The following is a 6,784-nucleotide window of genomic DNA, read 5'->3' on the forward strand; positions in this document are numbered from 1 at the left end:
CAGCCCGAACAGCCGGTTTCCGCCTTCTGTAATATCTTTTAATATTTCCCTCGGTGATATAGGCTCTAGAAGCAGCAGGAATGTTAATTTGGGTATTCCATTGCTGCAACAGGTCACGGCCCCATAAATTCACTGCAATATTGGCTACATATGGCCTTAATTTTCCTATTTGTCCTTCTGGCCCTATGCATTCAACCCATCTCGTGCTCTGCCTTACTTGAGATAGGGTTCCAATTCCCAGGAACTGAACATTTACATCCTGAAGAGGCCAATACGGATGCCAAGATTCTGGAGTAATGATACTTACATCCGCACCTGTGTCCAGTAGGCCAGTAATAAAAACGCCATTTACACACACTCTTAACTTTGGTCTTTGTTCATTTATAAAAGTCTGCCAAAATACACGTAACTCATCTTTCAGGCCATTTTTGCTTTTAACAGCAGGCATGGGGCTTTCTAATTTTCTTGACGAGGCATGTTCTCGGCAGTAACCGGAAATGACTGGACCACATTCGCCATGGGGGCCTGCGAGAGGCCCCCCATTGAGTTTCCCAGTGGCAACAGGTTGCCTTGTCTATCTCTTGTTGACCTGCACTCATTTGTCCAGTGTCTGCCTTTTCCACATCTCCTACATATACCTGAAGGCTGAGTCCTCCTACGTCTGTTATTTCTAGAAGAGGCATTATTATTATTATTATTATTATTATTATTATTATTATTATTATTATTTCTGAAAATCCGTTGTCTGCAATTCCTTTTAATATGTCCCATCTTGCCACAATTAAAACATTTGGTAACTTGATGTCTCCTTTTTGCATTAGAAATTGCTTCTTCGACCCATGCTTCAGTGCCATAGTCAAATGATTCAACATTCATTGTATGTAAGACCCATTCGTCCAAGGGCGCTGATCTCATCTTTAAAGGCCCCAGGATCCTTTTACACTCCACATTGGCATTCTCATAAGCCAAAGATTCAATTATTATACGTCTTGCTTCTGGGTCAGATATCCCTATCTGTACAGCTTTAGTTAGCCTTTGTAAAAAATCACTAAAGGGTTCTCTCTGACCCTGTTTAACTCTGATATATGATTCCAGTCTCTGTCCTGGGTCTTGAACCCTGTCCCAAGCCTTTAAGGCTGCTGTAGTACATATGGATAAGGTGTGTTCATCATAATTCGCTTGTTCCAGAGGATCGGAGAAAAGTCCTTCACCTAGAATTTGATCTAGGGAGATCTCAATTCCCTTTGCTCTTTCCTGCTGTTCTAAAAGTTTAGCCTCTTGTCTGAACATGCATTTCCAATTTAATTGTGACCCACTCTCTAGAACAGCTGATACTAATTGTACCCAATCATGGGGCGTTGCCTTATTGCTTATAGACCAAGTTTTGAGCATCTCTCTAACAAAGGACGAATGTAGCCCAAAGTTCATAATGGCTTGTTTAATTTCTTTGAGATCATTCATACGGACGGGTTCCCATGTATATTCCTTGATGACTTTAGGGTTTTTGGAACCAGTCACCTTTTCTGACGTTACTATTGGAAAGGCAGGTAGAACTTTATGGAAATTATCCCGGAGAGTTTTACTCATTGACGGAGTTAAATTTCGCCTTTGTACCGTTTGCTCCTGTTCTATAATTTCCTCAATCTTTTCTAATCTGCTTACTATTGCCTTCTGTAAGGCCTGGATCTCCTGTCCAGAATTATGCTCCAAGGCCTTCATGGAGGATTCCAAAACATGAAGTTTGTCCAGTAGAGTTAGTATCTCATCCTTGGATAGAATTTTCATGGCATGAATTGTGCCTTCTTGTATTGACAATCTGTCAGCCAATCTGTCATATCCTTTAGACAAAGTCCGATTTTCACATTCAGCAGTTTTAATTCTCTCTGATAATGTTTCAGACAGGGACTGAAGTTTACGATCCAAATCAGCTGTTCTCTCCTCCGCAGCAATGAGTCTCTCCTTAATATCAGACTGTAGTTTTTCTAAATTTTGCTCATTTGACCGAGTCATATCAGACAAAGCCCTATTCCCTTCCTTGAGACCTTCAAACTCTTTCTTGGTGTCAGTCTGAATTGTTTTTGCAAATACCTTGACCGACTTAAAGTTGTCACTCAAAACAGTTGTGCCCTTTCTTAAGCATTCAACCTCTGTCCTAAGAATCCTGGTTTCATTCTGTAAGGACTTTATCATTTTTCTATTTTCAAACCATGTAAGGGAGAAACCAAATACGAGAAAAATTGAAAGCCCTATAAACATCCAAGTTATGGGAATATCATATGTATCCTGTAATATTTCTACCATAGTATAATTAAATAGATTGCAGAAGCTTTCAACGGTGATATGGTCAGACATTTTTTTTTTTTTTAATCAAAAGAAATTTTACCTGAAATGACCGTTCCCTGCCAGTAGGTCGCTAGGGCAATAACCGCTCGGCCAAACCGAGTCTGCAGTACCAGCGGAGCTCGAATGTTGGGACTCCGGCAGTAACCGCTAGTCTCCGGCAGGTCAGGGCCCAGGCCGAACTCAGCCGGGACTGGTGCTGCCTGAGGGGTTAGGGAGCTCGGACTGAGTCACCCGCGCAAACACACACGTCCTTTGCTCTGTACAAGCGGGGCTGGGACAGGCTAGTCTGGGAAACTGCTCTGAAGCAATCAAGAGCCCAAGGCCGAATCCCTGCCACGCAGTGTGGGAACTGGAGCTGAAGGCTCCCAAATGCCCGAGTTGGACGCCAAATGAAGGTGCGTGGTTGATTGGCAGTTATGATTCACCAGACAAGCTTTAATATATATAATTCAGTTTTAATAAAGGAAAGGAAAAGGAACTTACAAATCCAAGGTTCCAGCGAGGAGGGCAGGAAAACAAAGAGCAGCCAGGCCACAGGCCCGCAAGATTTTATAAGTCAATATTAGCCTAAGGGGGACACTCCTAAGAGGGACACGCCTAAGAGGGACACGCCTTTAGACCAAGGGGGACACGCCTTTAGACCAAGGGGGACACGCCTTTAGACCAAGGGGGACACGCCTTACAAAACAAGGTTTTTGGCTAGGCTTCCCCTTCATCTCTCTCTCTCTCTCTCTCTCTCTCTCTCTCTCTCTCTCTCTCTCTCTCTCTCTCTGTGTGTGTGTGTGTGTGTGTGTGTGTGTGTGTATGACTCTTGCTGGAACTTTAGAAACCAAAATTGAATGATAGATTCAATAGCAACAACCAACAACCAATAGCAAGTAAACTTGCCAAGCTAAATACACAGTTCTGTCTTATTCTGGTGTAAAGGTTCTGGGTGACAGACTCAGTTTTCCCTCCATTAATAATCTGTTTTAAAGCCATACTCTGTTTCTCACTGAAGCTCTTGCATGAGTCCATTTCTACAACAAAATATTTACTATCCTGTTCCTCTCAGTTCCTGAATATCCCAAAGTCATTGCAGTCTCCAGAGCTCCACCCCTTGAGTCAAAGATCAAACGAGCTCTATCTTGGCTTCTACATTTCAAACACACAAATCTTGAGAGACCAGTCTTATATACAGCTTTTAATTCCATATCACCCAACAAAACCTTAATCTGTTGCAATATGGTTTTCACCTCCACAACTATAAAATCTGTTTTCAAATGCCACAGCTGATCCAAATCTCATTATAAACTTCAGTCCTCCCTCAGCATCATTAATGCGAGTGTCCTTCTTTCCAGTTCCAAGGAGGCTGTGACTTCACTGTGCTCTCCAGCTTTAATTCTTATCTGTCTTTGAACATATGTGTTCTCTAAGCTAGTTGCCACCATCCCCTCTTCTCACGGCTTTCCTTTGATAATTTCATCTCTAGTAATTGCAGCCCATCTCCCTAAAAGGTTAAAAGAACATGTAGCTAGCCGTTTCTCCTGTATTCTTACACCTCTCCAAATCCAGGCACAGAGGGCTAGCCTGTATAGAAATCTCTAGCACCTTCGGTGCGTGATAGATTTCATCCAAATCTCTCTTGATTTGTTCTGGGATTTTAAACTAGATGTTCCTTTGACTTTTCTTATTGAAATGCAGTGTTTTCTTAATCGTGCAGTTTATAATCTTGGAGCTCTCATGTGCTGGTTCCTAAAACTCAAGAACTTTGTTTCCAATGTGTGTCAGAAAGTCTTTACATGCCTGATTACATATTCACACATGTGGCCACACATATACATCCATGAGCCTCCAACATTGCACTTAATCTATCTTTTCTATGTGTAATACAGTGACACCACTGGTTTGCTTGCCCTTTTTAAAGAGACCATCACTGCCATAAATTTCTCAGCCTGTGTTTTACCTCACTTCTTTTATATGAATTAAAATTCTTTTCTTGATGTCTCCTATAAGTTTCAAGTAGATTGGACATATCCCCTGAACAGGGTTTAATCCTTTATGATAGCTAACCTTAATTGCAAACTTGACTGGATTCAAAATCATAATGGAAACATACTACTATTTCTGTCTTCTGAGGGTGTTTCCAGAAAGGAGTAACTAAGAAAGAAAGACCTGCCTCACTGTGTGCAGCACCATCCTGAGTTAGGGCACTTTCTATATAAAGAGGAGAAAGCAGGGAAGTAGCAGCTACCGTCTCTCTCTTCCTGACTACTGATAAAATAACAACTACCTGCCTCACGTACTTCAGTCATGATCTTCTCAACATTGTCTCTGCATTTCCTAAATCACAAATCAGTCATGCCTAGCTTAGGTAGTTCCCTGTAAGGTCACAGCAACAAGAAAAGTATAACCAATTATAGCCGCCATTTAATTCACTAGTCTAATTATTTCTCACAATTAAAATGTACAATTAATGGAGGCATTGCTTTCTTGATAAAATCAGTTATTAAAGACAACATTGAGTAGCACCTGAAAGGAAGCTGAAATTAAGGACCTTTTTGTACTCCCTAGAAAAATGCTGGGCAGCCTTTGGGAAATCAGGGACAACTTAGTAGCCTTGGTTTTGATCATTAATGTGGAAGGACAGAGGTCAAACACACCATCTTTGAACAGCTGGGCCTTCAATAATCCAAGATTAACAAACCATCAGTGTTGGCTAAGATGATAGGCAGGAGAGAGACATCCAAATTGCTTCATCAGAGGATAAATGACAGATTATTTCATATATTAATCTATCTTTTATATATTCATAATTTATATGAAGGACTTTAAATCTACTAAAAGAGTTCATAAAACAAGATTTTCTCAAGTTTATCCAAAGTCTAGAGCATTCAATTAAACAAAGACAAAAGTATACTCATGCCTTGGGCTTTGAGGTTATCTAATTCTCATAGTCAACTCTTCAGTGCCTGAACTAAATGTCATTGACTGCCCTGTGTCTGAAATTTCTCTTGTTATAGCATATTTCAACACATTTAATGTGGTTTTTCTATTGTTTGCCATTATGTCTATGTATCAACAGTATATCATTAAGGAAAATAGACAAGATCTCCTGAGAATACTGGGAGCATGGGGTGGAGGAAGAAGGGAGTGCGGAAGGAGAGGGGGAGGAGAACAGGATGGTTGACATGGGAGAAGGGCAGAGAGGGAGAGCAAGGAAAGAGATATCTTAGTTGAAGGAGCCATTATGGGGCTAGCAAGAAACCTAGCACCAGAGAAGTTCACAGGAATACATATGGAAGACCCCAGCTACAACCCTAAGCTATTATGGAAATGGTTCCTGAACTGGCCTTGCTCTGCAGTCAGATTGATGACTATCTTAAAGGTCATCATAGAACCTTCATCCAGCAACTGATGGAAGCACATGGAGAGATCCACAGTGGAGCACTAAGCTGAGCTCCCAAAGTCCAATCAGAGAGAGAAAGGAGTGAGAATATGAGCAAAGGGGTCAAGACCATGATGGGGATTGCCACTGAAACAGCTTAACTGAGCTGGTAGGAGATCACTGACTCTAGCCTGACAGTGGGGGAACCAGCATAGGACCAAACTCAGTCCACTGAAAGTGGGTAACAGTTGTATGGCTGGGGCAGACTATGGAGCCACTAGAAGTGAGACCAGGATTCATCCCTACTGCTTAAACTATCTTTTTGGATCCCATTCTTTTTGAAGGGATACCTTGCTCAGCCTAGATACAACAGGGAGGACCTTGGTCCTTCCTCAAAGCAATGTACTAGGCTTTGGTGGCCTTACCTTCTCTGAGGAGTGGATGGGATGGGGTGGGAGGAATAGTGGAGGGAGCAGGAGGAGGGGAGGGAGTTGGAACTGGAATTAGTATATAAAATGATAAAAGATAGTCTTTTTAAAACAAAATAATAAATTAAAAAATTAAAATGAACATTTGTCATTCTTTTATTCTACATTCATCTATAACTTTCTCCAATAGAGTACATCCATTAAATATTACTAATGTTTAATTAACTTTTATCTGGTGATAGGAAGATAAACTCACAGACTTCATTATTAATCATTATGTTCTTCATTTATCATCATTGCAACAAAATAACAGAAAACCACTTAAAGGATGTAAGAATTTCTTTTGACTCATGGCATCAGACGTGTTAACACATGGGCTGATGGCTACAATTCTATGAGCTCATAGTCAGACAGAATGATATGGTGGAAGGAGACAAGGGAAGAAGAACTGCTTATCTTGTGGTAGCCCTGAAACAGAGTGAAGACAGGAGGAGGTAAGTGTCATGATATGTCCATCTATGGCAAGGCTCTTATGATGGACTTCCTCCAACTGGCGTCAAAATCCTAAGTGTTAATTAAGCTGTGCTCTGATGAGTGAATAAACCCATTGATAAAGACAGTAGCCTCATGATCACAGGAACAAGCT

This window comes from Arvicola amphibius, chromosome 3 (genome assembly GCF_903992535.2).
Source record: "Arvicola amphibius chromosome 3, mArvAmp1.2, whole genome shotgun sequence".
NCBI lineage: Eukaryota > Metazoa > Chordata > Mammalia > Rodentia > Cricetidae > Arvicola > Arvicola amphibius.